Source organism: Corylus avellana, chromosome 1, assembly GCF_965113065.1.
Source record: "Corylus avellana chromosome 1, dhCorAvel1.hap1.2, whole genome shotgun sequence".
In the NCBI taxonomy this organism is placed as follows: domain Eukaryota; kingdom Viridiplantae; phylum Streptophyta; class Magnoliopsida; order Fagales; family Betulaceae; genus Corylus; species Corylus avellana.
Genome location: NC_142490.1, coordinates 21,526,708 through 21,536,541, shown reverse-complemented (window position 1 = coordinate 21,536,541; position 9,834 = coordinate 21,526,708). Strand labels below are relative to the sequence as shown.

The window sequence follows — 9,834 nt, the reverse complement described above, 5'->3', positions numbered from 1 at the left end:
GTTTTTGTTTTGTCAAAAGATGTCTTAATTCTCTCTTTTTGTGGGTATTCTTCTCCGCTTCCATCATTCCCTCCTCTCTCTCTCTCTCTCTTTCCCGTATTTCCCAGGCCGTTGGCGGTGGTGACAGCAGCGGCGGCATCTCTAGCTCAGGTGAAAGGACTAGCTAGGAGGAAGAACAAGAGGAAGAAAAATGCCTCAAGGAAAAAAAATGGCGATCTGTTACAATATGACAGGACTGTCTCTCACCAACAATGATTTCTGGAAAGCCCAAGACGCCCTCATCGAATCACTCCCTCTCTTCTTCACACAGCTTTCCATCATTCTTTTCGTCACTCGTCTTTTCTTCTACCTCCTCAAACCCCTCCACCAGCCTCCTCTCATTGCTGAGATTCTGGTCAGTACATTTTTACATTTTTCAATTAATTCCATGCTTATATATACCATTAATTTCATTATCCTATATATATATATACTCTTGTGCATAATATCATTTCTAATTATTACATGTTTTTTTTTTAAAAAAAAATGAAAACACAATGGTTGTGACTGAGTTGTGCATCTTCTCCAAATAAGATATTGGGATTAATTAGTCCTATGATATTTAGACATTTTTGCAATCATAACGTTAAAGTTCAAAAAGTTGAAATGTTGGGTTCTTATGTTTAATATTTTTGCAATGTCATCTTTTAAATCCTAACGGAAGATGTTAAATACTCGAAATACCCATTTTTTAAATTATTTAATTAGAGTGATTTTGTATTTTGTAAGATTTATAGGAGTATAAGGAACATTTTACCTATTTACCATTTGATTTAACCTTAAATCCTAACCGTATGAGTGGCATTGCAAAACTTTTAAACATAAAAACCTTTTATTACAACTTTTTCAAACTTTAAGGGTATGATTGCATAAATCTCAAATTAATATAAAGGGTAAGTGAATTTTTTCCTAAGATATTTTTGTACATGAGTAATGCTATTTAGTAGATGCGGATAACTTTTATAAGGAGGTTGTGTAAATCACCTCCTTTGTGCCCACCAATGAACATTTGACAATTAGGATTATTACACCAACTAAAATAAGATGCAAAACATTTGATTAAAAACTCTTTCTCCCAAAATCACAAAAACCCTCATTTTTCCCTCTCCCTCCCTCTCTTTCTTTCTCCGGCATCTTAGTGGATTGAAAAACACCTGATTATTATACCACCTCCTTATAGAAGTTATCCTCTTGGTAGATTGCTATACAATTGAGATCATCTGACCGTGAAAATAAAAGAGAAATATTACACACTTCCAAGTTCACACTTACTGACATGACATTAAAAATTATCATTAGATCCAAAATTCAATAGTGATCTATCAAAATTTATTGGTGATTTTCACTAACATACACGTTAATTAGAAAGTGTGCACTTGAGAGTGTTTGTAGCATTTCTCTCTGTAAAACAGAAAAATTAAGAGCTAATTTTTACTGGCACGTCATCCCAATTGCATAGTAATTTTTATATTTTTTTAGCAGTAATTTTTATTTTATTTTATATATATATATATATATATATATATATATATATATATATATTACTTAGACTGACAAAAAGAAGATTTCTCAATTTCATGTAGGCTGGTTTTACCGTTGGTCCATCAGCACTAGGGCAGTTAGAAGTTTTCCAAAACGTCTTCCCAAAAAGGAGCATAATGGTTGTTGAGACGATGGCAAACTTAGGCCTCCTTTTCTACGTATTCCTCACCGGCTTAGAGATGGACCTCAGTGCAATCCTCCGGCCCAGGAAAAGGGTGATGGGCATCGCCATCACCGGAATTCTCATCCCATTCCTTTTAGGAGTGGGCTTGTTTTTCCTACTGCAATACCGCTCCAGTCACATCACCCCGAAAATGGGTTGCCTTTTTTGGGCCGCTGCGCTCACCGTCACCGGCTTCCCAGTGCTTACGCACATCCTCACCGACCTCAAGCTTCTCCACTCCGATATAGGGAGAATTGCCATGTCGGTGGCCATGCTCAACGACATATACACATGGGTTCTCATTGCAATATTGATACCAACAGGTGAATCACCAGTACTTAACTTAAAAGCTTAAGTTGATAAGAAGAGATGAATTTTAATCATTATATTTATATTTTAACAGGTGTCGGCATGAAAACTACTCCTCAATCATTAACCGGCGTCGTTGCCTTCGTATTAATCTGCTTTTTAGCGGTCCGTCCGTTTCTTGAAAGGATAATCCGCATCGAATCGGAGAAGGACAATTATAGCGAGTACCATTTGTGCTTCGTGTTGGCTGGGGCGTTAATGTGCGCATGCATCACCGATTTATTGGGTGCGCAGTCCATTGTAGGAGCTTTTGTGTTTGGGCTTATCATGCCGAATGGGGAGTTTGGGGATGTGCTTTTGGACAGGCTAGATGACTTTGTGTCGGGGATTATGTTGCCCTTCTTCTTTGTGAGTTGGGGGATAAAAATTGATTTCAATAATATTTCGAGGGACACGACATGGTACTTTGTGATGCTGGTTATATGCTTTGCTTTCATGGCGAAGATTTTGAGCTCTCTCATCATCTGCATTTTATTTAAAATGCCACTTCGAGATGGTGCGGCTCTTGGAGTACTTATGAACACCAAAGGCATCTTGGCACTTGTTATCCTCAATACTGGGTGGAACAAAAAGGTACTTAACATTCTCTCAATCTATGTTGGGTGTTATTAGCAAAGAGTACTTGTGCGGCCTCCCGAGAGGAGAGAGGGAGCGGTCACGACCACTACTTGTCTTCTCTTGTCTACACACAACCACCCTAAAGAGAAACAATGAGCGACTGCATGCGCTAGCTGCCACATCAAGACAAGATAGGGGATGAGTAACATCCCTACTCCAAGTGATATGATATTGTCCGCTTTGGGTCAAGTCCGCACGGTTTTTATTATTGGGTTTACCTCCAAAATGCCTCATACCATTTAGAGAGAGTATATTCCATATAAACACATCATATTTTTCATGTCCAGGCAATGTGGGACGTCACAGGATGGCTGCATGACCACCTTAAGAGAAGAGAGGGAGTGGCTACACCCAAGAGAAAATAATGGACGTGGTCGCACAACCACAACCACAACCTATCTTATTTTGGTTGACTGTGCATGCACTATTTTCTCTTGGAGTTGGCTGCACAGTGACCTACAATTTTCTCCTTACCCTCCTCTCTTCTCCTTGGGCGGGCATGCAATCACCCTTGTCTTCTCTTACGACCACCCCTTGCCTTCTCCTAGGGTGGCCACCCATAGTTTTCTCTTGGGAGAGTGCTCTATGCCACCACCTATCTTCTCCTAGGGTGGTCGTGCGGCCACTCCATGTGTCTTCTTCTGGAATGGTACTTGTAATCACTCCCACTGAGAGGAATAGTTTTTATCATTTTTTTCTTCTTCTCTACTCACTGTATTTTTTGTAGAATAAACATTTATGTGCACCTGATTGGCACATGTTAAAATTTCCATCCAAACTAACGACCAAATCTAACTCTAGGTATAACTCGAAATATTTTGGTAGTTTATCAGTCAAAGATGCAGTGAGTCGTAATTTGGAGGTCGAAGTGCAAACCCTTCTATTTTTCAATTAGTTTAAGACACCAATATAGAGTTAAGTTGTATATATGCCCTTCCAACCCTTTTGCCATCTTTGTAAGGGGGATTTCTTATAGTAATTAGTATCATCCAATAATAGGGCAAAAGATTATTAAGATTTTGTTTTTCCTTTTTCTTTAAAAACCTTCATATATATATTTGCCCAATGAAAGAAAGAGGGGAAAAAAATAATTAAATTTATTAATGTTTTACTCATGAATTAATATCATTTGCTTATATATATATATATATGCAGATTTTGAACGACCAACAGTTCACAGTGATGGTGGTTGCAATTGTGGCAATGACAATTGTGGTCGCCCCCATCATGTCTGCCATCTACAAGCACAGAAAGGGTTTGAAGCAGTACAGGCTGAGGACTATACAAAGACAAAAGCCGGATACCGAACTCCGAGTCCTCGCCTGCGTCTACACCACCGCCAATGTGTCCGGCATAATCAGCCTCCTTCAAGTCTCCCACGCCACCAAACTTTCTCCTATTACAATCTTCGCCCTCCACCTTGTCGAGCTCACTGGCCGCGCCTCCGCCATGCTAATCGTCCACTCCCGCCGCAAGTCTGGCGCCCACAACCCTAGCCGTGCGCAGGCCGACTCTAACCTCATCATCAACGCCTTCGAGGCCTTCGAGAGGGACAACCACCTCGTCACCGTCCAACCCCTCACAGCCATGTCCCTATACAGCACAATGCACGAGGACATTTGCAGCGTGGCTCAGGACAAGCGTGTCTCCCTCATTCTCCTCCCATTTCACAAGCACCTGACCGTGGGCGGTCGGATGGAGGACGAGAATGTCGCCTACAGAGACATAAACCTCAACGTTTTAGCCAATGCGCCGTGCTCTGTCGGAATCTTTATCGACCGCGGACTAGCGGCGGCAGACATTAGCGTTAAGCGCCGCTTTTGCATGCTCTTCATTGGCGGCGGTGACGACCGTGAGGCTCTGGCTTACGCGTGGAGGATGGCGGGGCATCCCGGAATCAGCCTCACCGTGGTGCGATTCCTTCCGGACGAGGATGCAGTCGAGCACATGGAGCCTGTAAACGACGTCGAAGGGCATCGGATATTGTCGTTGGACACAGCGGAAAACGACAAGGAAACTATCGACGAGGACTACATAAACGAGTTTAGATTCAAGTCGGCAAGCGAGGAGTCGATAATGTACTTGGAAAAGGTGGTGAACAATGGGGAGGAGACTGTGTCGGCGATAAGTGCAATGGATAATAGCTATGACTTGTATATAGTCGGAAAAGGGACCGGAAAGGTGTCGCCACTGCTGTCGGGACTGTCGGAATGGAGTGACTGCCCGGAGCTAGGGGTGGTAGGGGATGTGTTGATGTCTTCAACCTTTGCTTTGCAGGCGTCGGTTCTTGTGGTGCAACAGTACGGTTCAAGTGGGGGCATGTCGGAAGAATCCAGGCGAGACCGTTTCGGGCTGCGGCAGAGGATGATGGGTGTTCTGAGGTCTTCGAAAAGCGGAAAGGGAATGGTGTTATCTGATGGTGACTGGCCGATTGGAACTGCATAAGGCGGGTGCATGTACGTTTTGTCAAAGGCTAGTTTTATTTATTTATTTCCATCAAGATCATATCCATTAATTTGACATATATCAACTAATTTCATTTCAAAATCAAGACTATAAAATAAGCTATATATATATATATATATATATATATATATATAAACACACACAAATATGTAAAAATGACATGTTAAACAGAGATACACTGCCCTCCATGTGGCCCTCATGCTTGAGTAATGCTAAAAATTCTTCTTGTTTCACTCTAAGAATAATGTGACTCTTAAAATTACCATTGAACAATTGTGATTGATCGTTATTGAATTTTGATTAAATGATAATTTTAAAAGACACTTCATTTTTGGAGTGACACAATAAGAACTTCTAGAATTACTCTTCATTACCGTTGGCACTTACTTTATCAAGCTCACTTACCAATTAAGGACGAACAACCTCTATGAAAGGTGAGATGAAGCATGTCATATGTGAAAGAAAAGATAAAATAGTGAAAATAAAACAAAACAAACACAAGAATTTTAGGTGGTTTGGTTTATGACTTACGTGGATAAAGGCTAAATATTTACATTTTGCTCTAATGCCTTGATAAAATTTACAATACATAAAGCTCCTAAATATAGGAGAATTGTGGTTGGTAAGAATAATACAAATATGAAGATGGTATCAGATTTAAATACAATCAAATATCTAAAATTAAATCCCTTATTATATGCTAACAATATGTACGCTAGTTTTTGCATATTTTCTTGCCTACACTTTGCTTATGCATATTCTCAAGTTCTCCTTCAATAACTTAAGCATCATAAGTAGTTCTGCCATCATCACCGACGTGCCACATTTCCAATACTATTCATGTACTGGCCAGGGAATATAATTAGAACAAGAGAGTAGATAACAGTGTCCTTTCCCTATGTATTATTCAGGGAAAAAGAAAGAAAGATTACACTGTCTAGAATGCCAATGAACTTAAAAAAGGAGAATTGCATAAATTCTTAGAGGAATTATGCAAAGTAAAAATTAAAATTAAAACAAACCCTTGTATTCTTTGAAATGAAACTATAAAAATGGACATGAAAATGATTACAGATGTGGTTAGGAAATTAATCCTATTACTCAAGACCTGTAAGATGCGGAAAAATAAGAAGTATGTTGAACAACAAAGATAAGGCAATCAAATCACACACGACACCAAAATTTAAGTGGTTTAGCTTAACAAGCTTACATCTACTGGCGGAGATGACCCGGAGAAAATCCACTATCAAAAAATAAACAAGAATAATAGAGAGAAAATCACTCAGATCCCAAAGTCCCAATACACCCAAATCTGATTATTCCTAAAATATAATACAAAAGACAGATGTACAAACTCTTATTTTGCTTGAACAGATGATGGCTAATCTCTATTTTTCTCTCTCAAATTCTCTTTTCTTCTACTCTTGCTGCCCTTGCACACACTTTTAATCTCTCTCAAATTCTCTCTCACGTTCACATATGTTTTTCTCCCCTCTTTTGGTGCTTCACTAATGTTGACGTTTTTGGGACACATAAAACACAAAGGTTCAATTCCTTTATATAGCACTCAAAGTTGGTTGTTGGAGGTAAGGAATCCAAATCCAAGTTGGACAACAAAGTCCAAAATAAGTCAACAAAGGAATACATACCACTACAAAAATACATTTATTTTTTGACCATTGATTTTTGACGTGTCAATGATACTAACACGTCAGAAACCATTTTTGAACGTATCATTTTTGACGTGTGTCAAAGGTTAAAAATGCGGGTGTCAAAAAATCCAAGTTTCTGACGTGTCAATTTTAAAACGTCAAAAATTTCTGACGTGTCAAACTGAAACGTCAATTTTTTTTTTTTTTTTTTTTTTTGATGTTCCAGTTTTACCACGTCAAAATTTTTTAACATGGTGAAAATGCCAAGTCAATAAATTTACTGACGTGGTAAAAAGTACCGGTCAAACTTGAAGACAAATCCAAAACCAATTTGGAATAAGGAGAACACGTGAGAGAGCAAGTCTTGAATCACAAGACTTTCAATACAGCTAGGGCCCACCAAGAGTCTTGACAATTCGAGTCATCTACAACAGATGCAACTAAGATTGTGATCAAAACATTCATGCATTTTCGATCTTATCTTAAAGTTTAAAAAGTGGCAATCGAATCATCTGGATCACGTGGCAATGTTGCGGGATCATGTGTTCTATGTTACCTACTAGCCTTTCCATATTAGGCTAGTCGTATTAATTTTATATATTAGGTTTATATTATGTTAGCATAAGTGGCTATCCTTAGCTGTATTAGGGTTATGATATTATTTTAATAAGTCTCTGCTGATTCAGCCCTAGTTCTCTTATGTAATATGTTATGAATCCTCTATTTAAAGAGGTGATGCTATGAATAAGTATATGAGAAATTTAATATTCAACTTTAATAGTTGTTTTGGGAGGTTTGGGGTTTTTCGAATTACTCTAAAATTAGGAGGCCAAGGATTCCTCGAATTATCCTACCACAAATCTATCGTTCTTGTTGATTATTCATTCCTCGTTATGAAAGGCCGTAACATTCTAACAATATTTGATTATAGCACGCAGTAGGATATTGGACATTTGGAAAGGCATGGTGCATGTGTAGCATGCATGCATGAGGATAATATTAATTAAGAATATTGTGGACATATATATATATATATCTTAAAGGACCCAGCGATGGAATATGGTCTTATCTTAAAGGAGGTCAGGTCTGATGACTGATGCAGAGTTCATGCATTCATGCATGTTTTTTTTTTTTTTGGCTTCATTTCATTTCCCAAATAAAAAGAGAGAAAACAAAAGCATTAATACTTATGTTAGGGATCATAATATATATACCAACAACAAACCTAGCTAGCTTGTTTATTTCCCAAACAATAACCTCGTACGTGGAAGTTCATACGTAATTGTTACATTCTGGAGCAATGCATTCTTTCATTTCGATCCCATATCATCTCCTAATTTTCGCTACTTTCTTTCTATTTCATTTCCCACCTCTCTTTCGGTTTTTGATCACCCGTTCTCTTTTTTCTTTTGAATCAAGAGTGAGAAGGATCCTCCACTATAATCATTTTTCCTTATTCAATTAGAAAAAATAAAATAAAAAGAGAATGCAAAGTACCAATTTTATAAAACAGTGCATAATTCATGACAGTCATAAACTTATTGTGAATTTAAAACAAAACATTTTTACACATCTCATTTATGTTATCACCACAGCCTCATCACATCATATCATCATACCCATATACTAACCCTTATATGGTTGAGATTATCTTATCATATCGGAACCCTATTATAGGTGATCTATAACATTGATGCATGTAGATTGGAATGCCTCATCTGCAGCCCGCCCGGACAGGCCTAACCTGAAAGTCCTCGTCTGGAGCTCACCTGCCGCAAGTCCGGACGCCTATGTTATTTTGCTGTTTTTTGTGGTCTTAAGTCGTGGCCGTCCGGACGGCCGCCGTAGCTTTATTTTATTTAAACCGTCTTTATTTCATGTTTTATTAGGTTTAGGGTTTTGTGAATCTTTATTTTGTATTTTATTAGGTTTTGGGTTTTAGGGATCTATAAATATATGCTTATAGCCTCCAGAAAAACCGGTTTATGTTTATTATTGGGTCTTATTAATGAGAATACTCAAAGTTGAATTTATTGTTTTTAGAAGAATTCTTAAGTCTTTGATAGAATTAAGATATAAAATTATTTATCCATTATTTTATTATTGTTCTTTTCTGCAAATTTTATTATTGTTCTTTTCTGCAACCCACCAAGTCAGGCTGCATCAAATATACAAGTAGCCCCACTACAAGGCATCGTAAACATACCAGTTATACTGTCATAGTATACTGGCACCCCAATACAAGGTGACCGTAACTCATATCGAATGATGGGTGTTCTGAGGTCTGCGCGGAGCGGAAAGGAAATGGTGTTATGTGATGGTGACTGGCCGGTTGGAAATGCATAAGGGCAATGGTGGGTTTTGTCCAAGGACAGGGTTTTTTTATTTTTTATTTTTAATTTATATTTTTCCCATCAAGATCAAATGTATCCATTAATTTGACATATATCTACCAATTTCAATTCAAAATCAAGGCTATATATATATATATATATATATATATATATATATATATATATATATATAATAAAAACACACAAATATGTAAAAATGACATGTTAAACAGAGATACACTACAACCTCTACGAAAGGTGAGATGAACCATGCCATAAGTTAAAGAAAAGATAAAGATAGTGTAAATAAAACAAAACAAAACAAATACAAGAATTTTAAGTGGTTTGGGTTATAACTTAAGTCAACATAATAAAGTCTAAATAGCTGTATTTTGCTCTTATTGGTTGATGGAATTTACAATACATAAAGATCCTATTTATAAGAGAAGTGTGGTATGTGAGAATAATTTAGATATATATGTAGATAATATCAAATTTGAATACAATCAAAGCTAATTACCTCAAAGGTAGGAGATTACAATCAAATCTAATCAGATTTGAATATAATCAAATATCAAAAATCAAATCTTGTGATATAGTCTAACATCTCCCCTCAACCTCAAGATGAAATATTCTGTAATTAAGCTTGAAT

At 37.5% G+C, this 9,834-nt stretch overlaps 1 pseudogene; it reads left to right on the top strand.

Moving 5' to 3' along the window:
- The first annotated feature begins 1,689 nt into the window (after window positions 1-1,689).
- LOC132169442 (cation/H(+) antiporter 15 pseudogene) lies at window positions 1,690-5,176 on the top strand (annotated as a pseudogene).
- The last annotated feature ends 4,658 nt before the right edge of the window (window positions 5,177-9,834 follow it).